This window comes from Ranitomeya imitator, chromosome 2, assembly GCF_032444005.1.
Source record: "Ranitomeya imitator isolate aRanImi1 chromosome 2, aRanImi1.pri, whole genome shotgun sequence".
NCBI lineage: Eukaryota > Metazoa > Chordata > Amphibia > Anura > Dendrobatidae > Ranitomeya > Ranitomeya imitator.
Window position 1 is genome coordinate 833,472,198 of NC_091283.1, and position 26,064 is coordinate 833,498,261.

The 26,064-nt window shown below is 42.7% G+C and overlaps 1 protein-coding gene across 1 annotated transcript in view; it reads left to right on the top strand.

Moving 5' to 3' along the window:
* Window positions 1-11,157: 11,157 nt before the first annotated feature.
* LOC138667827 (T-cell surface glycoprotein CD4-like) overlaps window positions 11,158-26,064 on the top strand; it is a 47,093-nt gene continuing 32,186 nt past the window's right edge. The window contains exon 1 of the mRNA XM_069755914.1: window positions 11,158-11,267. The gene's annotated coding sequence lies outside the window, so the exon portion shown is untranslated. The remainder of the gene's footprint in view (window positions 11,268-26,064) is intronic.

Genomic DNA, 26,064 nt, shown 5'->3' on the forward strand with positions numbered 1-26,064 from the left:
CGATAGCACCATGCTAATTTTCTCACAGTTCTAGCAGTGATCTCATTGAGGTTACCGCCGTCCATCAGGCCACACACAGGGAACTGAGTGTGGGAACAGTTGGTGGTGGCCGGCGGTAACCTCTATGACGTCACCACCCATCACTGAAGCTGCGCCCCAAGCTCAGCTCCGTGTCTCCTGGATGTCAGGGTGAATGACCGCATCATGTCACCGTTCATCAAGACATCCAGATGTAGCAGAGATGCATTACGGCGTGGGACAATGGATTATCTTCTCATTTGGACAGGTGAGTAATATGATTTTTTATTATTTTCATGTTCACAGTAATAAATGGGAAAAAGAGGGTCGGGAGTATTTATTTCAAGTAAAGGATTTTATTCCTGCTGTGTCTTTATTTCAATTACTATGACGTAATGGGGACATCTTATAGACGCCTCTCCATTACTAACCCCTGGGCTTGATGTCAGCTGACAATACAGAGCTGACATCAACCCCCAACCCTATTATCCCACTTGCCACCACACTAGGGCAAGTGGGAAGAGCGAGGCTAAGCGCTAATTTCTCTGGTGGCTGTAGGCAGATGTTGGTAGCCTGGGAGACGGGCAATATCCCTGGACCCCTGTGAGGCTATTAATATCAACCCACAGCTGTCTGTTTAGCCTTTGCTGGTTAGAATTTATAGGGGGAACCAACATGATTTTTTTTTCTGAGGTCCGTCATAAACTAACCAGTTAAGGCTAAGCAAACAGCTGTGAGCTCGTAATAGCCTGGGAACCTTTTGGGATGTTGGTCCCTTTCCCGGATTATTAACATCAGCCCCCAGCTTTTCTCTCTGCTGGCTATGAAAATTACATGGGAGCACACACAATTTTTTTATTTAATTCTGAACCCCTTCCCGACCCATGACGCCACGTAGGCGTCAAGAAAGTCGGTGCCAATCCGACCCATGACGCCTATGTGGCGTCATGGAAAGATCGCGTCCCTGCAGATCGGGTGAAAGGGTTAACTCCAATTTTACCTGATCTGCAGGGACAGGGGGAGTGGTAGTACAGCCCAGGGGGGGTGGCTTCACCCCTTCCCCCCCCAACCCCCCCTCCCCCGTGGCTACGATTGCTCTGATTGGCTGTTGAAAGTGAAACTGCCAATCAGAGCGATTTGTAATATTTCACCTAAAAAAAATGGTGAAATATTACAATCCAGCCATGGCCGATGCTGCAATATCAATGGCCATGGCTGGAAACACTGATGTGCCCCCACCCCACCCCACCGATCGCCCCCCCAAGCCACCGATCTGTGGTCCGCTCCCCTCCGTCCTGTGCTCCGCTCCCCCATCCTCCTGTCCGCTCCCCCCGTGCTCCTATGCCACCCCCGTGCTCCGAGCCCCCCCCGTGCCCCGATCTCCCCCCTAATACTTACCGAGGCTCTCCGTGTCCGTCCGTCTTCTCCATGGGCGCCACCATCTTCCAGCCGGCAGATTCGCTCCATGTACATTTTGTTCACTGTGATAAAACCTTTCACAGTGATCAAAAATATAAAAAAAAGTAAATGAACCCCCTTTATCACCCCCATAGGTAGGGACAATAATAAAATAAAGAAATTTTTTTTTCCCCCACTACAGTTAGAACTAGGGTTAGGGTTTCGGTATGTGCACACGTATTCTGGTCCTCTGCGGATTTTTCCGCAGCGGTTTTTATAAATCTGCAGTGCAAAACCGCTGCGGATTTACCGCGGTTTTTCTGGTGATTTCACTGCGGTTTTCTATTGTAGCAGTTGTAAAACCGCTGCGGAATCCTCATAAAGAAGTGAAATGTGAGGAATGTAAACCGCTGCGTTTCCGCGCAGTTTTTTCCGCAGCATGTGCGCAGCGTTTTTTGTAAACTCATGGGAAACTGCTGCGGACCCGCAGTGGCGGAAACGCTGTGGATCCGCACCGTTTTCCGCATCATGTGCACATACCCTTAGAATTAGGCTTTGTGCACACGGTGCGGATTTGGCTGCGGATCCACAGCGGATTGGCTGCTGCGGATTCGTAGCAGTTTTCCATCAGCTTTACAGTTCCATGTAAACCTATGGAAAACCAAATCCGCTGTGCCCATGGTGCGGAAAATACCGCGCGGGAACGCTGTGTTGTATTTTCCGCAGCATGTCAATTCTTTGTGCGGATTCCGCAGCGTTTTACACCTGTTCCTCAATAGGAATCCGCAGGTAAAATCTGCACAAAAAAACACTGGAAATCCACGGTAAATCCGCAGGTAAAACGCAGTGCCTTTTACCCGCAGATTTTTCAAAAATGGTGCGGAAAAATTTCACACAAATCCGTAACGTAGGCACATAGCCTTAGGGTTAGGTTTGGAATTAGAGTTAGGGTTGGAATTAGGGTTAAGATTAGGCTTGTGGTTAGGGTTATGGTTAGGGGTGTGTTGGGGTTAGGGTTGTGGTTAGGGGTGTGTTGGGGTTAGGGTCGTGATTAGGGTTATGGCTAGAGTTGGGATTAGGGTTAGGGGTGTGTTGGGGTTAGTGTTGGAGGTAGAATTGAGGGGTTTCCACTGTTTAGGCACATCAGGGGTCTCCAAACGCAACATGGCGCCACCATTGATTCCAGCCAATCTTGCGTTCAAAAAGTCAAATGGTGCTTCCTCCCTTCCGAGCCCCGACGTGCGCCAAAACAGTGGTTTACCCCCACATATGGGGTACCAGCATACTCAGGACAAACTGGGCAACAATTATTGGGGTCCAATTTCTCCTGTTACCCTTGTGAAAATAAAAAACTGCTTGCTAAAACATCATTTTTGAGGAAAGAAAAATTATTTTTTTATTTTCACAGCTCTGCGTTGTAAACTTCTGTGAAGCACTTGGGGGTTCAAAGTGCTCAACACATATCTAGATAAGTTCCTTGGGGGGTCTAATTTCCAAAATGTGGTCACTTGTGGGGGGTTTCTACTGTTAAGTCACATCAGGGGCTCTGCAAACGCAACATGATGCCAGCAGACCATTCCATCAAAGTCTGCATTTCAAAGCATCACTACTTCCCTTCCGAGCCCCGACGTGTGCCCAAACAGTGGTTTACCCCCACATATGGGATATCAGCATACTCAGGAGAAACTGGGCAACAACTATTGGGGTCCAATTTCTCCTGTTACCCTTGTGAAAATAAAAAACTGCTTGCTAAAACATCATTTTTGAGGAAAGAAAAATGATTTTTTTATTTTCACAGCTCTGCGTTGTAAACTTCTGTGAAGCACTTGGGGGTTCAAAGTGCTCAACACATATCTAGATAAGTTCCTTGGGGGGTCTAATTTCCAAAATGTGGTCACTTGTGGGGGGTTTCTACTGTTTAGGCACATCAGGGGCTCTGCAAATGCAACATGATGCCCGCAGACCATTCCATCAAAGTCTGCATTTCAAAGCATCACTACTTCCCTTCCGAGCCCCGACGTGTGCCCAAACAGTGGTTTACCCCCACATATGGGGTACCAGCATACTCAGGAGAAACTGGGCAACAACTATTGGGGTCCAATTTCTCCTGTTACCCTTGTGAAAATAAAAAATTGCTTGCTAAAACATCATTTTGAGAAAAGAAAAATTATTTTTTTATTTTCACGGCTCTGCATTGTAAACTTCTGTGAAGCACTTGGGGGTTCAAAGTGCTCACCACATATCTAGATAAGTTCCTTGGGGGGTCTAGTTTTCAAAATGCGGTCACTTGTGGGGGGTTTCTACTGTTTAGGTACATCAGTGGCTTTGCAAACGTAACATGACGCCAGCAGAGCATTCCATCAAAGTCTGCATTCCAAAACGTCACTACTTCCCTTCTGAGCCCCGACGTGTGCACAAACAGTGGTTCCCCCCACATATGGGGTATCAGCGTACTCAGGACAAACTGGACAACAACTTTTGGGGTCCAATTTCTCCTGTTACTCTTGTGAAAATAAAAAATTGCGGGCTAAAAAATAATTTTTGAGGAAAGAAAAATGATTTTTTATTTTCATGGCTCTGCGTTATAAACTTCTGTGAAGCACTTCGGAGTTTAAAGTGGTCACCGCACATCTAGGTTAGTTCCATGGGAGGTCTAGTTTCCAAAATGGGGTCACATGTGGGGGAGCTCCAATGTTTAGGCATACAGGGGCTCTCCAAACGCGACATGGTGACCGCTAACGATTGGAGCTAATTTTTCATTCAAAAAGTCAAATGGCGCTCCTTCCCTTCCAAGCCCGGCCGTGTGCCCAAACAGTGGTTTACCCCCACATGTGAGGTATCACTGTACTTAGGAGAAATTGCCCAATAAATTTTAGGATCCATTTTATCCTGTTGCCCATGTGGAAATGAACAAATTGAGTCCAAAATAAATTTTTGTGAAAAAAAAGTACTTTTTCATTGTTACGGATCAATTTGTGAAGCACCTGGGGGTTCAATGTGCTCACTATGCATCTAGATAAGTTCCTTGGGGGGTCTAGTTTTCAAAATGGGGTCACTTGTGGGGGAGCTCCAATGTTTAGGCACACAGGGGCTCTCCAAACGCGACATGGTGTCCGCTAACGATTGGAGCTAATTTTTCATTCAAAAAGTCAAATGGCACTCCTTCCCTTCCGAGCCCTGTCGTGCGCCCAAACAGTGGTTTACCCCCACATATAAGATATCGGCGTACTCAGGACAAATTGTACAATAACTTTTGGTGTCCAGTTTCTCTTTTTACCCTTGGGAAAATAAAAAAATTGTTGCTAAAAGATCATTTTTGTGACTAAAAAGTTAAATGTTCATTTTTTCCTTCCATGTTGCTTCTGCTGCTGTGAAGCACCTGAAGGGTTAATAAACTTCTTGAATGTGGTTTTGAGCACCTTGAAGGGTGCAGTTTTTAGAATGGTGTCACTTTTGGGTATTTTCAGCCATATAGACCCCTCAAACTGACTTCAAATGTGAGGTGGTCCCTAAAAAAAATGGTTTTGTAAATTTTGCTGTAAAAATGAGAAATCGCTGGTCAACTTTTAACCCTTATAACTTCCTAGCAAAAAAAAATGTGTTTCCAAAATTGTGCTGATGAAAAGTAGACATGTGGGTAATGTTATTTATTAACTATTTTGTGTCACATAACTCTCTCGTTTAACAGAATAAAAATTCAAAATTTGAAAATTGCGAAATTTTCAAAATTTTAGCCAAATTTCCATTTTTTTAACAAATAAACACAAAAATTATCGACCTAAATTTACCACTAACATGAAGCCCAATATGTCACGAAAAAACGGTCTCAGAACCGCTAGGATTCGTTGAAGCGTTCCCGAGTTATTACCTCATAAAGGGACACTGGTCAGAATTGCAAAAAACGGCCACGTCATTAAGGTCAAAATAGTTTGGGTCATGAAGGGGTTAATTTTACACACGATGTAAACAGCGGGTGCTGAATACAACTCCCGTCATTGTCGCCTGGCCGCACTGATCTCAGGGTGACCAGGCAACAATGATGAGAGCTGCGATCAGCACCTGGCGCGTAGGATCAGCGCAAACTGTACTGTTTCTTCCCAGGCGCCGGTACGTGTCACACAGATGACACATGGATGTTATCCGTATTTCATCCGTGGGCATGTATGCCGCATGCATTTATCAGTGCGGCACAAAAAAAGCACGTCTGCAGGTTTTTTACAAGGACACGCGGTCCGTGTGAAAAGCCTGACATGTACACACCACCATTCAATACAATGGATGTGCATGTGTCCGTATTTGCGGTCCTTAAAAAACGAACCACAAACGGACATAAAAAAAGAGGTGTGAAGGAGGCCTTATAGTGTTTAACCGGAACCTGATAGTGGATCCTTCTGCCCAATCTACTGGCAACATATATCAGACTCCGGCTTCACGCTCTCAGCCAGGTAAGTTTCACTCTAATGCTGGGGTGTTTCAGAGAGAATAATACCTTAAAAGCCGCACAGGAGACTATTCAGACAGGGAGGTCCCAGGTGGCTATTCCCCTCTCGCTGCCCCTATGTCTGATAGAAAGAAACCTGTCACTACAGGGCAGCGAGTGTGGAGAAGCCGCCGGGGACCCACCTTTCCAACCATTCTCCTGTGCAGCTCATTCCCCGGTGGAGATTAAACTATGATTTTCTCTGTGAAGAATGTAAAATGCTCACTGATGTATCAGGCCTTTGTGTTGTGGCCTGAGACTGTGAGAAAGACTATGACCTGTGCCGGAAATTTTACCAAGACCTCTACTCTGGAGTTCTGCCAAGATCTTTATCAGTGAGTAACATTGCAGACTGTTCAAAGTGGGAGCAAAATTTTGCACTTTTTGTAGTGTGAGCAGTTGTAAGGTGTGCCGAATACTACACTTCTGATATGCTGTGCCTTTGGCAACCACCTGCACACTCTTCAAATCCAGTGTGTAACCATCAAGTGATGTACCACCATCCAGTGTGTAACCATCAAGTGATATACCACCATCCAGTGTGTAACCATCAAACTCTGTGCCACCATCCAGTGTGTAACCATCAAGCTCTGTGCTACCATCCAGTGTGTAACCATCAAGTGATGTACCACCATCCAGTGTGTAACCATCAAGTGATGTGCCACCATCCAGTGTGTAAACATCAAGCTCTGTGCCATCATACAGTGTGTAACCATCAAGTGATGTACCACCATCCAGTGTGTAACTATCAAGTGATGTACCACCATCCAGTGTGTAACCATCAAGTGATGTGCCACCATCCAGTGTGTAACCATCAAGTGATGTACCACCATCCAGTGTGTAACCATCAAGTGATGTACCACCATCCAGTGTGTAACTATCAAGTGATGTACCACCATCCAGTGTGTAACTATCAAGTGATGTACCACCATCCAGTGTGTAACCATCAAGTGATGTGCCACCATCCAGTGTGTAACCATCAAGTGATGTGCCACCATCCAGTGTGTAAACATCAAGCTCTGTGCCATCATACAGTGTGTAACCATCAAGTGATGTACCACCATCCAGTGTGTAACTATCAAGTGATGTACCACCATCCAGTGTGTAACCATCAAGTGATGTGCTACTATCTAGTGTTCAACCATTAATTGACGTACCACCATCCAGTGTGTAACCATCAAGTGATGTGCCATGGAGTCGCCCAGCCAGGGCAGTGGGGTACTCGGTACTGGGTCCGGTCTCAAGGGGGATATCATGGTGGCTGTGACCCGGTACGTGGCCCTGACGCTCAACGTTAAAGAGGAACGGTCTTTAAAGGGGAAAATGTTTATGAGTCTGTCGTGACGCCACCTGTGGTGTTCGGTCAGTAGTGGTACTGACGCTGCATTGAAGGAGTCCGCCGGGTGATGTTGTGGCAGCACGGGTGTTACAGTTCCCTCAGGTGAAGCGGGGTTCCCAGGGGTCCTATGGTGTGTGGCCAAATGATGGTATGTGCCGATGAATAAATGGAGGATACAAGCTATAAGTCTCTACCTGGTTTACTGTAGTTGGCAGGCCACAGTCCAGGGTACTAGGCACGGATGATGGTGGTCCAGCCGGTTCAGAGGCAATGGAGGGTTCCCTTGTTCCAGTAGAGGTCTGTGAGCCTTTCTATCTAGCGCTTGCTGTATGTGAGGTCCCTGCTGCCTGAAGCTTCCTGCAGAGTCCTCCATTCCCCCTGTCCTGAGACAGGTACCTGCATGACAGGCAGCTTGAGCCGCTTTGGAGGGACTCTATCATGCCCCGGGCTTCTTAGGTGCTGCTGCATCTCAGGTGTGGTGTGGGCAATGCCTATTTGATCTTATGCCCTCCGGTTCTGCCAAGTGTCATACAGTTCCACTAAGGCCTGGGGCTCCCGGTACCCGGCTTCTGCGCTATGGCTCTGAGGGTGCCCGGCCACAATTCCCTTCCCTTCCCGGTACTCCACATCGAACCCCTCAGATCTTCCTCCTTCCAGAGGCTGCAGCTCCTTTATGGCTGACAGGCCTCTCTGTCTGCTCTGCGTCTCTCCTAGATGTCTGCTCTGCTGGTCTCCCAGGACCAACTACCCTAACTCCTCCTCCAGGTCAGGATACATGTAGCCTAGGGAAGCTCCCCTGAATCCGGGTATTGAGGTCCCCCTCCTGGCCTGGGTTCAGAATGTGTTGCATGTGTGTGCCTTACCTGGTGAAGAGAACTCCATTGCCTCTGAACATGACATTACCTTCCCCGAAGGAAAAGCAACATCACTGCTGCAACCGGTCACCTGGGGTGCTGCACCATCATACAGTGTGTAACCAAGCTTGGTGCCACCATCCAATGTTCAACCATTAATTGATGTACCATCATCCAGTGTGTAACCATCAAGTAATGTGTCATCATTCAGTGTGTAACCATCAAGTAATGTGCCATCAAACAGTGTGTAACCATGAAGTGATGTGCCACCATCCAGCATGTAACCACTAAACTCTGTGAAACTACATATATAGAGTGTAGTTATCAAACTCTTTGCAATAATCCAGGGTTTAACTACCAAGTTTTATGCAACTATCCAGTGTGTACCACTACTAAAGCTACATAGCACCAAACTCTGCCACTATTCAGAGGCTTAGCCATCAAGCTCTGTGAAACATATCAAGCATATAACCATCCAGCTCCGTGCAGCTATCTACCCTGTAACCTTCAAGCTTTGTGCCACAATCCATTGAAATGCTTGTGTGTGTGGACCCACTGCGCCACGGGCCGGGCTTACCCAGGAGGGGCGTGACAAAGTGTCTATTGGGTCCTCACTAGAGCCTCTGGTGGGGAGGATAGCCTGGGCTGGAACAGGTACCACCCCAGGGCAGACTTCGTGACTGTTGATCGGAGAGTCAGAGGAGTGGGTACGAGGTACAGGAGGATGAAGACAAAGACATGGTCAGAAGTGGCATAACTAGAGTGTGATGGCCCCCGATGTAAGATTAGGACCAGGCCCCCCACTTAATATATACTATATATGTCTTCCATCCCGGTATATATGTCCCTCATTATGGTACATATATATGTAAACTATTATATTATAGTTGTGAACATAGAAGTCATGGGGCCCTATAGGAAAAGTATAACGCACCGCCCATAGTCCTCCTGATAGTATAATACAGAGCCCATAGTCCTCCCTATAGTATAATGCGCCCCCATAGTCCTCCCTATAGTATAATGCACCCAGTAGTCCTCCCTATAATATAATGCACCCTACATAATACACCATACAGTATAATATGCCCCCCATAATCCTCCTTACTGTATAATGCACAGCCGATAGTCAACCATGTAGTATAATGCACAGCCCACCCTGTTAAATTTTCTCTATCCTGGTATATGTACCTCACCCTAGCATATGGTCCTCATCCTGGACCCCATCCTGGTATATGCACCCATCCTGGTAAATTTCTATATCTTGGTATGTGGCCCCCATCATGGTATATTGCCCTCATCCTGGTATATGTCTCCATCCTGGTATATATGACCCTCATCCTGGTATATGTCTTCATCCTGGTATATGGCCCTAATCCTGGTATATGGCTCTAACTATGGTATGTGGCCCTAATCCTGATATATGTCTACTTCCTGGCATATGTCTACATCCTGGTATATATCCCCATCCTGGTATAGGTCCTCATCCTGGTATATGCCCCCATCCTGGTATGTGGCCCTAATCCTGGTATATGTCCCCATCCTGGTATAGGTCCTCATCCTGGTATATATCCCCATCCTGATATAGGTAGTCATCCTGGTATAGGTCCTCATCCTGGTATATATCCCCATCCTGATATAGGTAGTCATCCTGGTATAGGTCCTCATCTGGTATATGTCCCCATCCTGGTATATATCCCCATCCTGGTATATATCCCCATCCTGGCATAGGTCCTCATCCTGATATAGATAGTCATCCTGGTATATGTCCCCATCCTGGTATAGGTCCTCATCCTGGTATATGTCCCCATCCTGGTATATGTCCCCATCCTGGTATATATCCCCATCCTGGTATATATCCCCATCCTGGTATAGGTCCTCATCCTGGTATAGGTCCTCATCCTGGTATATGTCCCCATCCTGGTATATTTTCCCCTCCTGGAATATGTATATATGGAATGGTATATTCCTGCATCTGGTTCACATACCAGTCTAATAGATCCAGGATGTGTCCCGGTTTCAGACTCTGTTCGGCTGTTTATTTATCAATTGTGTCCCATTATTTTTATTTAAGCCCGTGTGTGACACAACTGATGCAGCATTGTGCACTCTATGTATCGGTCTTGCACCCATAACCGAATCAGAATAAACTGCGTGTAGAGTCTTGTGATCTGGCTCTAAAATCACCCAGCACAACACCTGATTGCGAGGTATGAGCTGAAATGATCCCATAGAAAATTATAAGTTCTGTTCCCACATAAGTTTCTCTTTGTTGCTTTTGTACCACATTTAAGGATAAAAGCCCTTAAAATGAGTACAACCTTGCCTTACAATCTGTATTAAGTGGGTAGTTAATCTTTACCAGCATTCTGCCAGCACTACAAGTACTGGAGCTTCCTGAGCTTACATCCATTAATGCATTGCACTGAATATTATCCAATGACTCGCTTGTCCTGAACCAAAACCTTGTGAAGCTTCTTTGAGAGACGGCCCCTTCCTGTAGAAAGACCCCCATCTCCATCTTCCTGGCTGAGGACAGTTTGTTAGACAAAAGTTGTGATTTTATAGGCTGAAAACCTTATTAACTCTAAGTTTATTAAATCATGGACTATTGGTAAATTGCTGGGAGTAATACCAGAATTTCTGCCAAAAAATAAAAGTAAATCTGTCAATGGTTTTTGTTTTTTTTAAATTTAGCGCACGATCTTTAGAATTAGTCATTCCAAATTTCGATAAATATTGGTGCAAGATACGTTTTTTTCGGAGAAAAAAACAAACAAAACAAAAACAAAACGTAAATGTATAAAAACAAACAAAAGACTAGATTCTTACAACTTGCTAGTAAAGTAATTTCTTCTCTGCAGATGACGGCGGGATTCCACCAGTATGGAATCTGGTCAATGGCTACTGTGGTCTCCATCGCACAGACCGGGTTTTTGGAGGCATTTTTTGGCCGCGACCCCATTTTTCTCTGGGTTAAAGTCAGACTCGGCAGTAATGTCACTGTGTGTACGTTTCCCTTCATCACTCGGCGCTGACTTCATGCACTTGTTGATTTCATATGTGATTTGATGGCCCCAGATCAGCAGCTTCCTGTTCACACTGGGAGGAGGAACGAGAACGTAACCCCAAGGACGAGATACCACCAGGAGCAGACACATCTGCGCCCCACATCCTGCAGGTAAGAAGCACAAACTTTACTTTTACAAACTTTTCTTTGTTGTCTTCAAAACTTTTTTTGCTGTCATTATTTACAATTAAAAAATAAAAATAAAAAAAAAGCTAAAAACTGAAGAGAAACCAAATTAAAAAAACAATTACTTTACAGTTTATAGACGGACATGTCTGTGAGTAGATCTAATCCCATCCGCTTTGCAAATTTGGTAATCTGTTACTAATTACTGGATTTAATTTTACCCGGTTTACTGGATTCAGTTGTACCTGCCAAAAAAAAAAAGTACCAAAAAAAAAGACCAAGGACAATTGGCATCGCCTAAAACCACCGAGGGCAAAGATCAGAAATAGAAAGTATTATTTTATTAACAGAACAGTAGAGAAGATAAGCGGAAAAAAAAAATCACCCGTAGTAGAATAGATTAAATTAAGGCAAAAATACATCTAAAATAAATAATTAGAAAATAAAACTATAAAAAAAAAAGCCTAATATTTTATAAAAAATAGAGAGGAACAAATTAATAAAAAAAAGCTAATCTATCGTAGAAAAGAAAAAAATGATTAAATATACACATTAAATATATTAAATATATGTTTAAATAAAAAGTATGTATATATATATATATATATATATATATATATATATATACACACACACACACACATTTCCTGGTCATTATCTCCCATCAATATTTTAGATTTGTGAACTTAATGATAGCCTGTTATCGTCTCACTTTAGACAAACTTTGCTTGCGGTAGGTCATATTAATTGTGGTGCTGTAATAAGAATATTTTCTCATTTGATTACTATTAGTTTTTATTTTTATTGCTTTCTATCTTTTGTTTTGTTTTTTTTATTGCTTTCTATTTTATGATTTGATGATACATTTACCTTTAAGAAGCTGTTTTCTGCTTTTGTAGCTCAGCTCCTTTCTCTATTTTTAGGAAACATTTGAGTGAAATTTGAGCGCATCTTAATTATGAAGTCGCTCGGAAAGTTGTAATGAGCGTTTACCCCTGAAAAAAAAAAAAAAAATTCACTTTGAAATTGTAACAAAAATCATCTTTTTTTGTTTGTTTCTTGGAAATTAATACCGCTGTGATAAGACGGGATCACTTGTTAAATAAAGTTTAGTATTTAAAAAAAAAAAGTTTTTGAGAAGTTTTAGTTTATTTTGGAGCATGAGTTTTTGAAAAGTTTTTTTGTAGCGTACAGAAGTAGGCCAGAGGGTATTTTTGGAGGATAAAGGGTCCTGTTATTGATTTTGTATTGGATACCAGTGGATTTGAGATACACCTCTGGGGGGGTTTGGGTTTGCACGGACTCTTCACAAATAGCCAATTTGTTATAATACGTCCCCTATCACTATAAACTTATACGATTTTGGGGGGGAGAAGTTGGGTGTCGGAGCCCAAAATTTTGGAAAAAAAACCAATATGTATATATATATATATATATATATATATATATATATATATATATATATATATATATATATATATACATACATACACACATTTTCACTGCAATTTAGAGTAACATATGTACAAATTAATTTTGTAGAAGTAACTTTTAAAGTTATTCGCTAATTACAAAAACATCAAAATTGGCAACGTGACCTGAACTTGGTCTCAAAAAGTCCACCAGTCATTTAATCCTTTCTGTTTTTGTGGGACTTCAAATGTTATGTGTTCATGAGGTTCCTAATAAAAAGTAAGGATGTAGCAGAGATAAAACTGTTACTTCCTTTTATTTTTTTGTCCAAGCATACAAAAAGTCAATAATTCGACTTGCAGTCCTATGTAAAATTGGTAACACAGCGTGATTTTTTGCTCCACATAACTGACTAACTTCATCGACACCAACAAACTCATTTCCATCGTGGTAATTTGATTGGGGTCCTGACTAATTAGTTTTATAAATGGGACCATTAACTCTTAAAAATCAGGTCATTAAACAGATTTGCGGATTTTAGGAGCAGGGGGCTCCTAAAATCCGCATATCTGTTTAATTACCTGATTTTTATGAGTTATATGATACATGTATTATATGTATATGCTGTTAAGTGCGTGGGCGTCGAGGGGACACCCATGCACTTAACGACATATAAGTATAATCAATGTACTATATGACAGTGGTCTTATTTATTCCGACACATAGGATAACTTAAAAAACAAACAAACAATTTTTAGCATAATATATAATTGTTGCTTATTATAAATAAAAAAAATAAAATAATAATAATAAAAATGAATAATATTAAATAAAATCACTGAACATAGACATTAATGCGGGACAGTAAATCCAGATATATAAAAACTCAGTCACAACTAACAATGTTCCTGTGCATTTCGATTGTGCGGGGATCTCGATGTGCGCGAAGTTTACAAATTGTAATATTTGGCCTTTCAGGGCTGGTATTTGGGGGAACCTGACCGTAGTCCTGAGTTTCTATATAAGCACGCCCACGGACAGACTGTCCCCCCGGAGGATCCTGCAGTCTCCGACCCTCTGGTACAATAACGGGCCTCTGCGATCCAGCAGAACAAAAGCCCGGTTGGATTTTGGATTAATCCGGGTCTGGGTCCTATGGGATGATCACATATAACCTAACGGCCTCATTAATATTCGGTGAACAAGATTAGGATGAATTAAGTGGACATCAACTGTGGCTCCAACGAATAATCTCCAACACTACCATGGGGGGTTCATAATACAGACCAAAAGGGCCTTTTGGGTCCCCTATAGGCATCAAAGTCTGGTGCAACCATAACTCCAGCTCCTTCTATAGTCATGAGCCCGGACACTACATGTTCTGTATAGCTAAAGGCTGGATGTCATGTCTTCTCATCTGGTGGACCCAAGACCCCCGGGCCAGTACTGTGTCTATTATATAGGTATTCTACTGCAGAAGCATTGCCTCCAGGGGAGAATATCTCCATATTAAGACATTTTATAAATGCCTGTATGCCCCCATATATTATAAGATGAGTATAGAGGCCCATAGCGTTGTTTCTGGGGGGTGTAAATTCATGATATGGTCATATATGTGAGTCTTGTCCGCATGGAGTGACTGGTAAAGCATGTACCTGGGTGCTAAGTGCCAGCGGGCTGCCAACAAGCCTCTCTAACCTAGGGCGTTCCGAAACAAGGCGAGGACAGTGAATTGAATATTTGCCCCAATTAAGGAAAATCTATCGACACCTGTGTCCATATATATGGGACCTATGGAAACAAGCATTTCTTACCCGCTTCCAACTCGTAACTCAAGATCTGCAATAAGCGAGCATCACGTAATAATTCTTTGAGAACTCGGAGAGAGGCGCGATTCAAGGCAGACACAATGACCATAGTATTTTATCCACTCTTCGTTATAGGGTCTTAAAAACCAAAAACGAGAGGCTTCGATAACAACTTTTTTCCCTCTGAATTTTCTTTTCTTTTCTTTGCTCTTCATCACATAGAGCGATGGGTGCACTTTATTTTCTGTTTGGACGACGTCGATTTGAAAGTAAAACTTATTTCTATCGTGTTGACAAAAGCATGAGAAACACCAACATCGTCTGTGACATTAAAGTTCTTCCTCTTGTTCTACCGTTACATGTTCTTTCTCCTTTATTTTATTTTGTACGGTCTTGTCTGACATTTTGGTGATTTGTATCACGTCCCGTATATTTGACATTTACGCTCTCAGGGTCTCCAGATCACAATCAGATACGTTTGTACTGATGACATCACTTCAGAACAGTTTGATTTCCACTGTTTTGACCTTCTTAGTCGCGGGGTGGGCCACCATTGAAGTTGATTGTACATCTCCTATTGGGCTCATAAAAAGACTGATGGTCTCATTCCTCCACTGAGAAAAGTAAACTTACACAGGACTCCATATTTTTGAGTCTCCAACCTTTCAAGTTTCTCATCACATCACAAAAAACAACATAAAGGTTTGGGGGCTTTTACTGTGGTCTTCTCCTCATCAAAAATGTGAAGAGAACCAAAACATAATATTCTAGTCTTCTATTTTTTTCATGGAGACTTCCATTTTATCTTCTCAATTCTTGCCCCAGTTCCTTAAACTTTAGTTTGAGGGGATAGGATGGGCTGATTCTGCTAAGGTCTACCTCCTCAACCAATCTGGTTGCAATGGATGCTAAGCACAGATATACCCTACCCTTTTAGGTAAGCCCCTTCCCTAGATCGCTTTAGAGGAACACATAAATGGTTTGTACTATGACTGGAAGTTATCCTATAACCATCGTTATCCTGTCTGAACGCAGAGCTGTATCCACCACCTCGATCGGGAATGAATCAGGAGAAGGTGCACAAGCTCAACCTCTGCTCCATTACCCCATTCTCGAGAATAGTGGCGTTCAGTGATTAAAAAGTTATCCCCCATCGCCGCCGCCATCACTTGCCTAGTCACTGATTGTCACCTCACTAATCCCTGACTATGGATTACTCCTAATCTTGGTACAAACTTGACAGATGTACGGAGCTTGGTCATGGGCTTTAACCCAGCGCCATTGTAAATTTACACCACAGGCTTAATCTTGTACAGGAACAGTCTGCCAAACACAACCAGGGAACAGTTCATGCTATGCAAAACGAGAAGGTGGGAAGGCAACTAGACATTCATAAGGCACTTCTCAGCTTCTCAAGCCGTAAGATTTAATATGGGATCGCTACGGCATATAATCCAAGATCGCAGCTTAGTGGGTGGTGCTCAACTATAAGAGATATCGTCTTGATTCCAACAAAAAGAAAATGAAAGTGGCACTCACCCCGATGCTGCTGTCAAATGTAGTCCTTTATTCAAATATATACATGAACAGACGAGAGTTGAGAAGGCGGCTGGTAGTGAGCAGGTGCGGGAGGGAGACAGGAGGACGACGGCCGTTTCGCGTGTGTGCGCTTCTACGGGTCCATTTCGCGCGTGTGCGCTTCTACGGGTCCATGTGGTCCACATGGACCCGTAGAAGCGCACACGCGCGAAACGGCCGTCGTCCTCCTGTCTCCCTCCCGCACCTGCTCACTACCAGCCGCCTTCTCAACTCTCGTCTGTTCATGTATATATTTGAATAAAGGACTACATTTGACAGCAGCATCGGGGTGAGTGCCACTTTCATTTTCTTTTTGTTGCAACCAGGGAACAACCCGAGCTGCCGCCTCACCAACCACCCGAGCTGCTGCCATGTCACCAACCACCCAAGCTTCCGCGTCGCCACCACCAGAGCTGCCGCGTCGCCACCACCAGAGCTGCCGCCTCACCAACCACCCGAGCTGCCGCCTCACCACCACCAGAGCTGCCGCCTCACCAACCACCCGAGCTGCCGCCTCACCACCACCAGAGCTGCCGCCTCACCAACCAACCGAGCTGCCGCCTCACCACCACCCGAGCTGCCGCCTCACCACCACCAGAGCTGCCGCCTCACCAACCACCCGAGCTGCTGCCACGTCACCAACCACCCGAGCTTCCGCGTCGCCACCGCCAGAGCTGCCACGTCGCCACCACCAGAGCTGCCGCCTCACCAACCACCCGAGCTGCCGCCTCACCACCACCAGAGCTGCCGCCTCACCAACCAACCGAGCTGCCGCCTCACCAGCACCCGAGCTGCCGCCTCACCACCACCAGAGCTGCCGCCTCACCAACCACCCGAGCTGCCGCCTCACCACCACCAGAGCTGCCGCCTCACCAACCAACCGAGCTTCCGCCTCACCACCACCAGAGCTGCTGCCTCACCACCACCCGAGCTGCCGCCTCACCAACCAACCGAGCTTCCGCCTCACCACCACCAGAGCTGCTGCCTCACCACCACCAGAGCTGCAGCACACCGACCTCCTGTCTCTTCCCCATTATCCCGAAGAATGTAAGTCCGCAAGGGCAGGGTCCTCTCCCTTCTGTACCAGTCTGTCATTGTAAATTTGTTTACTGTTATCTACAACCCTGTATGTTACCCCTTTTCACATGTACAGCACCATGAAATTAATGGTGCTATATAAATAAATACTACTACTAATAATAATAATTATCGATTCTGTCTTCTCCTTTGCCATTGCTTCATTAGGATCAGGCGATCACATGATTGCAGGTTCTCTGCCCAAGTATAGGAGAGCTGCAGGGTTCTACCACACTCAGTCCCCCCAAAAATATAAAAAGCCTGTTCCAATAAATTTTATTATATACGGTTTTCTAGAAGAGTTGTTTTACCCTTACAGAGTGACCGCACCTTATTTTTGGGCATCGACACCAAACTGAACTGCTCTCTCCATTCTCTTCTGAAGCAAATCTACAAATTAGCAATTATGTTAAGCCTGTGATAGGGCCTTATTTTTGAGCTAGATGGAGGTCCCAGGGGTGGAAGTGCCATAAAAAGATGGGAACACCCCTTGAAGACTGCGTCTAATATAATAATAATAATAATAATAATAATAATTTTTATTTATATAGCGCCAACATATTACGCATCGCTTTACAAATTATAGAGGGGACTTGTACAGACAATAGACATTACAGCATAACAGAAATACAGTTCAAAACAGATACCAGGAGGAGTGAGCCCTGCTCGCAAGCTTACAAGCTATGGGGAAAAGGGGAGACACGAGAGGTGGATGGTAACAATTGCTTTAGTTATTCGGACCGGCCATAGTGTAAGGCTCGGGTGTTCATGTAAAGCTGCATGAACCAGTTAACAGCCTAAGTATGTAGCAGTACAGACACCGAGGGGTAATAACTGCATAAAGTGTATGAGAACATGATGCGAGGAACCTTTTTTTTTTTTTATTATAAATAGGCCACACAGGGATCGTCAGGTTAATGCATTGAGGCGGTAGGCCAGTCTGAACAAATGAGTTTTTAGGGTACGCTTAAAACTGTGGGGATTGGGGATTAATCGTATTAACCTAGGTAGTGCATTCCAAAGAATCGGCGCAGCACGTGTAAAGTCTTGGAGACGGGAGTGGGAGGTTCTGATTATTGAGGATGCTAACCTGAGGTCATTAGCGGAGCGGAGGGCACGGGTAGGGTGGTAGACTGAGACCAGAGAGGAGATGTAGGGTGGTGCTGAGCCATGGAGTGCTTTGTGGATGAGGGTAGTAGTTTTGTACTGGATTCTGGAGTGGATGGGTAGCCAGTGTAATGACTGGCACAGGGTAGAGGCATCGGTGTAACGGTTGGTGAGGAATATGATCCTGGCTGCAGCATTCAGGACAGATTGGAGCGGGGAGAGTTTGGTAAGAGGGAGGCCAATTAGTAGAGAGTTACAATAGTCCAGACGAGAATGAATAAGTGAAACAGTAAGAGTTTTTGCAGAGTCAAAAGTAAGAAAAGGGCGAATTCTAGAAATGTTTTTGAGATGCAGGTAAGAAGAGCGAGCCAGTGATCGGATGTGGGGGGTGAATGAAAGCTCGGAATCAAGGATGACCCCAAGGCAGCGGGCATGTTGCTTTGGAGTAATGGTGGAACCGCACACGGAGATGGCAATGTCAGGCAAAGGTAGGTTAGTAGAGGGAGAGAACACGAGGAGTTCAGTTTTTGACAGGTTTAGTTTCAGATAGAGGGAGGACATGATGTTAGAGACAGCGGTAAGACAATCACTGGTGTTTTCTAAAAAGGTCGGTGTGATATCAGGAGAAGAAGTGTATAATTGGGTGTCGTCAGCATAGAGATGGTACTGGAAACCAAATCTACTGATTGTTTGTCCAATAGGGGCAGTATACAACGAGAAGAGGAGGGGGCCTAGGACTGATCCTTGAGGAACCCCAACAGTAAGGGGAAGGTGAGAGGAGGAGGAACCAGCAAAACATACAGTGAAGGATCGGTCAGAGAGATAGGAGGAGAACCAGGAGAGAACGGTGTCCTTGAGGCCGATGGAGCGGAGCATAGTGAGGAGGAGCTGATAATCCACAGTATCGAATGCTGCAGAGAGATCCAAGAGAATTAGCATGGAGTAGTGACCATTAGATTTAGCTGTTAGTAGGTCATTAGAGACTTTAGTGAGGGCAGTTTCAGTAGAGTGTAAAGAGCGGAAGCCAGATTGAAGAGGGTCGAGAAGAGAGTTATCTGAGAGATAGCGGGTAAGACGGGAGTGGACCAGGCGTTCGAGGAGTTTAGAGATGAAGGGAAGATTAGAGACAGGTCTATAATTAGCGGCACAGTTTTGATCGAGGGATGGTTTTTTAAGTAATGGATGTAATGGATGTAATGTAAGTAATGGATGTATGATGGCATGCTTAAATGAGGAGGGAAAAATACCGGAAGTGAGGGAAAGGTTGAATATTTTTGTTAGGTGAGAGGTGACAGCCGGGGAAAGGGACTGGAGGAGATGTGATGGAATGGGGTCACTGGTGCAAGTGGTCGGGCGAGAAGATGCAAGGAGCCTGCTTACTTCTTCTTCTGTAACTGCTTCAAAGTCAGAGAGTGAGCTAGATGGTGTGGGGGAGGGAGGACAGTGCATGGTATGAAGAGATTGGGAGATGATTTCCTGTCGAATGTGGTCAATTTTTTCTTTGAAGTAATTGGCCAGATCGTCAGCACGGAGATCCGTGGTTGGGGCCTGCTCTCTTGGGTTGAGTAGGGACTGGAACGTGTCAAAGAGACGTTTAGGGTTATTGGACAGGGAGGTGATGAGGGTGTTGAAGTAGGTTTGTTTGGAGAGGTGAAGGGCAGAATTGTATGTCTTTAGCATATCAAGAAAAGTGGTGGTGCTCCAAGAGTGGAGAAGTCCTGTCTACTAGGACTTGTCCCAGAAGAAATCCTCTCTGGTGATCTAACGCAAAACAAGAAGAAGAAAAACTTGGTGAAAAGTTCTTACCTTGAGAGATTCCACTATTATTAGACCTCGCTGGTGACAACTGTCTGTAGGTGTCTGTGACTCACAGAGTAAAACGATGACTGTAGAGAATCCCTCGCTGACACTGATGGCTGAACCCGAAGATCTACACATCATATATGGAGAAACGCTGGAGCTCAGATCAGAGTGATGACGACACCGAGGTAAATCCTCCACACAATTAATCATTCAAAGAATTCACACTCAGCGGGAACCTGTCACCTCGGAAAAAGCTATTTATCCGCAGATATAGTGTTATTCTGTAGGTAATAGCGTAACAATGCTGCCAAGCCGCCATAACAAAAGCGCGTCTACTGGGAGAAAAGGTACCGTACTTATTCCTCACAGCAGTCACAGGCAATCATTCAAGAGGATGTGAAAGAAGCAGCAACGGTGTAAAGCACATCTGTGCAAGGCGAGCTGTCAAACTGCTGGGCCTGATAATAATAGTAGTTATATTCTTGTACATAGGAGCAGTATTATAGTAGTTATATTCTTGTACATAGGAGCAGTATTATAGTAGTTATATTCTTGTACATAGGAGCAGTATTATAGTAGTTATATTCTTGTACATAGGAGCAGTATTATAGTAGTTATATTCTTGTACATAGGGGCAGTATTATAGTAATTATATTCTAGTATATAAGGGCAGTATTATAGTAGTTATATTCTTGTACATAGGGGCAGTATTATAGTAGTTATATTCTTGTATATAGGAGCAGTATTATAGAAGTTATATTCTTGTACATAGGGTCAGTATTATAGTAATTATATTCTAGTAAATAAGGGCAGTATTATAGTAGTTATATTCTTGTACATAGGGGCAGTATTATAGAAGTTATATTCTTGTACATAGGGGCAGTATTATAGTAGTTATATTCTTGTACATAGGAGCAGTGTTATAGTAGTTATATTCTTGTACATAGGAGCAGTATTATAGTAGTTATATTCTTGTACATAAGGGCAGTATTATAGTAGTTATATTCTTGTACATAGGAGCAGTATTATAGTAGTTATATTCGTGTACATAGGGGCAGTATTATAGCAGTTATATTCTTGTACATAGGGGCAGTATTATAGTAGTTATATTCTTGTACATAGGAGCAGTATTATAGTAGTTATATTCTTGTACATAGGAGCAGCATTATAGTAGTTATATTCTTGTACATAGGGGCAGTATTACAGTAGTTATATTCTTGTACATAGGAGCAGTATTATAGTAATTATATTCTTGTACATGGGGCAGTATTATAGTAGTTATATTCGTGTACATAGGGGCAGTATTATAGTAGTAATATTCCCGTACATAAGGAGCAGTATTATAGTAGTTTTAGTCTTGTACATAGGGGGCAGTATTATAGTAGTTATATTCTTGTACATAGGAGCAGTATTATATTCGTTATATTCTTGTACATAGAGGCAGTATTATAGTGGTTCAATTTTTGCACATAGTGGCAGTATTTTTATAGTTTGGCAGGCTAAAACTTGACTGCTGAATTTATTAGTTAGTGCTGGTATAATGTAATCTGTCGGGGTTGGAGCTAAACAGGCTTGGCAATGTTAGAAGGACAGCTTCTGGTACTGAGGCATGATGGCTGTGACATTAAGAATACATTAGAATATTGTAGCAGACCTGTTTCCTTATACAAATAACAGGACCATCTATTTGAATATTTATACAAACTGAAAGCGCTCATTAAATGTAAAATCGGTAAAAGGCTAAAATTATAAATGGAAGGTTAGATCAATATGTTGTGCAGGGATATACAACAATATGGTAATATTACGATCGTTGTCATCGCAGATGCCTTGTGAGTTTTAATGATCTAAAGATTACGTTCTCACTGGTAGCAGAACGTGGTATAAAAAGTAACGATGCTCAACAATAAATAGGATATACATAAAAACGTGTTATTTTCTGAAGGGTCTTCTGGATCAGGGGAGGTTTGAAAAATCTGTCTCATACTCTTCTCTCCCACTCTTTCCTGCTGATAAAGCTGCTTTTATCTAATATATAAGAAACCTTCTATGTCCTCAGGATTAAAAGAAGAATCCTTTATCACGATGTTTTATCTTGTATGGATGTAACTCACAAAAGCTTCGGCATCTAAAACATTGAGTTCAGGAAGTCATAACCTGATTGTCTCTTGTAGAGCCCTCCTGCCTACATCCGAAGAATTATAGTAGTTATATTATTGTACATAGGGGCAGTATTATAGTAGTTATATTCTTGTACATAGGGGCAGTATTATAGTAGTTATATTCTTGTACATAGGGGCAGTATTACAGTAGTTATATTCTTGTACATAGGGAGCAGTATTACAGTAGTTATATTCTTGTACATAGGAGCAGTATTATAGTAGTTATGTTCTTGAACATAGGAGCAGTATTATAGTAGTTATATTCTTGTACATAGGGGCAGTATTATAGTAGTTATATTCTTGTACATAGGGGCAGTATTATAGTAGTTATATTCTTGTACATAGGGGGCAGTATTATAGTAGTTATATTCTTGTACATAGGAGCAGTATTATAGTAGTTATATTCTTGTATATAGGGGGCAGTATTATAGTAGTTATATTCTTGTACATAGGGGGCAGTATTATAGTAGATATATTCTTGTACATAGGAGCAGTATTATAGTAGTTATATTCTTGTACATAGGGGCAGTATTATAGTAGTTATATTCTTGTACATAGGAGCAGTATTATAGTAGTTATATTCTTGTACATAGGGGGCAGTATTATAGTAGTTATATTGTTGTACATAGTAGCAGTATTATAGTAGTTATATCCTTGTACATAGGAGCAGTATTATAGTAGTTATATTCTTGTACATAGGGGCAGTATTATAGTAGTTATATTCTTGTACATAGGGGCAGTATTATAGTAGTTATATTCTTGTACATAGGGGCAGTATTATAGCAGTTATATTCTTGTACATAGGGGCAGTATTATAGTAGTTATATTCTTGTACATAGGGGGCAGTATTATAGTAGTTATATTCTTGCACATAGGAGCAGTATTATAGTAGTTATATTCTTGTACATAGGAGCAGTATTATAGTAGTTATATTCTTGTACATAGGGGCAGTATTATAGTAGTTATATTCTTGTACATAGGGGGCAGTATTATAGTAGTTATATTCTTGTATATAGGGGCAGTATTATAGTAGTTATATTTTTGTACATAGGGGACAGTAATATAGTAGTTATATTCCTGCATATAGAAATATATGCAGCTGTATGCTCCGGTCCTGGGTGCCGGCGGCAGTGCCGGGTATTGATGTGAGAGACTCGCGCGAGTTTCTCGCATCACACTTGCAAGTGTGACCCCTGCTTTAGGAAACATAGGAGCAGTATTATACTATTTTTATTTATTTTATTAATTTATATAGCGCCATTAATTCCACAGTGCTTTACAGACATTATCATCGCTGTCCCCATTGGGGCTCACAATCTAAATTCCCTATCAGTATGTCTTTGGAGTGGGAGGATATGGAAGAATACGGAGGAAACCGACGCAAACACGGGAGAACATACAATCTCCTTGCAGATGTTGTCCTTGGTGGGATTTGAATCCAGAACCCCAGTGCTGGAAGGCCGCAGTGCTAACCACTGAGCCACCGTGCTGGATTACGTCTGGATTACGATGGCACACACGATTGATTTGGGTTAAACTTTCTACTTAGAAATAATTCAAAATCACAATAGATCTAAACATATAAAATGCCAGGATCTCACCACCACTCGCAGAGAACACATCCTTGCACCATACATACACATCACAGCGTGAGAATTCGTACATTCATATATTCATATACAGTCAGTGATTTTATCTATTATTTTTCTTTAGTCTTGAGTTTTCTCGTCATCCATGTTTCTGAGGCCATGCTGTGTTGTCAGAATATCATATATTATTTCTGGATTTCAATACTGCTGTAGAATTAATGATTTTTTTAAAAATACTGTCACAGTTTTAGATCAAGAATGTTTATAAAAAATGTTTAGCAACTTCCATCTAAATTTTGTGTTTCAGTTCCCCATAATTTTTTAAGTTGGCAATGAATAAAAGTTATGAATCTACATGTCCTGCTTTGGTGCCAGTGCTGGCTCCCAGTAGATTAATTTATGTACTTGTTCAGTGCAGGAGAAAGCTCCCCTTTCCCCATTGTCAGTGACTTGTATGCAGGGGTCTGGATGACTGGCTCATTTGTATAGCTGAGCCAGCCCCCTTCTAGGCAATGGCTGATACAGAGATTCCTACAGATAACTGACACTGAAAGGGGTTACAGGCCGCATGGCTGACATTGCTCCTGCCCAGCAACATTGTGCTTGATGACAAGGGAATCCTAGTGTGTGTTTGCTTCCTGATTCCGCCTTTTCTCCAGCTCTCTTGCATTTTTTTTTATCTATTAGAACGTGACTAAAACTGCACAAAGTTACTGTTGATAGGTGCTGGTTCTAGCTACTAAGCGTAGAATGGGCTGGTTCTATCTACTAAGGGTAGACGGTGCTGGTTGTATCTACTAAGTGTAGACTGTGCTGGTTCTATATACTAAGGGTAGAAGGTGCTGGTTCTATCTACTAAGGGTAGAAGGTGCTGATTCTATCTACTAAGGGTATAAGATGCTGGTTCTGTCTACTGAGGGTAGAAGGTGCTGGTTCTATCTATTAACGATAGAAGGTGCTGGTTCTATCTACTAAGAGTAGAAGGTGCTGGTTTATCTACTAAGGGTAGAAGGTGCTGGTTCTGTCTACTGAGGGTAGAAGTTGATGGTTCCATCTACTAAGAGTAGAAAGTTCTGGTTATATTTACTAAGGATAGAAGGTGCTGGTTCTATCTACTAAGAGTAGAAGGTTCTGGTTATATGTACTAAGGATAGAAGGTGCTGGTTCTATCTACTAAGAGTAGAAGGTGCTGGTTATATTTACTAAGGATAGAAGGTGCTGGTTCTATCTACTAAGAGTAGAAGGTTCTGGTTATATGTACTAAGGATAGAAGGTGCTGGTTCTATCTACTAAGAGTAGAAGGTGCTGGTTATATTTACTAAGTATAGAAGGTGCTGGTTCTATCTACTAAGGGTAGAAGGTTCTGGTTATATGTACTAAGGATAGAAGGTGCTGGTTCTATCTACTAAGAGTAGAAGGTGCTGGTTATATTTACTAAGGATAGAAGGTGCTGGTTCTATCTACTAAGGGTAGAAGGTGCTGGTTATATTTACTAAGGATAGAAGGTTCTGGTTCTATCTACTAAGAGTAGAAGGTGCTGGTTATATTTACTAAGGATAGAAGGTGCTGGTTCAGATAGAAGGTGCTGGTTCTATCTACTAAGAGTAGAAGGTTCTGGTTATATTTACTAAGGATAGAAGGTGCTGGTTCTATCTACTAAGAGTAGAAGGTGCTGGTTCTATCTACTAAGAGTAGAAGGTGCTGGTTATATTTGCTAAGGATAGAAGGTGCTGGTTCTATCTACTAAGAGTAGAAGGTGCTGGTTCTATCTACTAAGGGTAGAAGGTGCTGATTCTATCTACTAAGGGTATAAGATGCTGGTTCTGTCTACTGAGGGTAGAAGGTGCTGGTTCTATCTATTAACGATAGAAGGTGCTGGTTCTATCTACTAAGAGTAGAAGGTGCTGGTTTATCTACTAAGGGTAGAAGGTGCTGGTTCTGTCTACTGAGGGTAGAAGTTGATGGTTCCATCTACTAAGAGTAGAAGGTTCTGATTATATTTACTAAGGATAGAAGGTGCTGGTTCTATCTACTAAGAGTAGAAGGTGCTGGTTCTATCTACTAAGAGTAGAAGGTTCTGGTTATATATACTAAGGACAGAAGGTGCTGGTTCAATCTACTAAGGGTAGAAAGTGCTGGTTATATCTACTAAGAGTAGATATAACACAACCTGTTTTTCAGACGTGTCTGCTCCAAAACCCACCTGAAAAAGTGCTTCTAAAAATAATGAACTCATACACTGCAA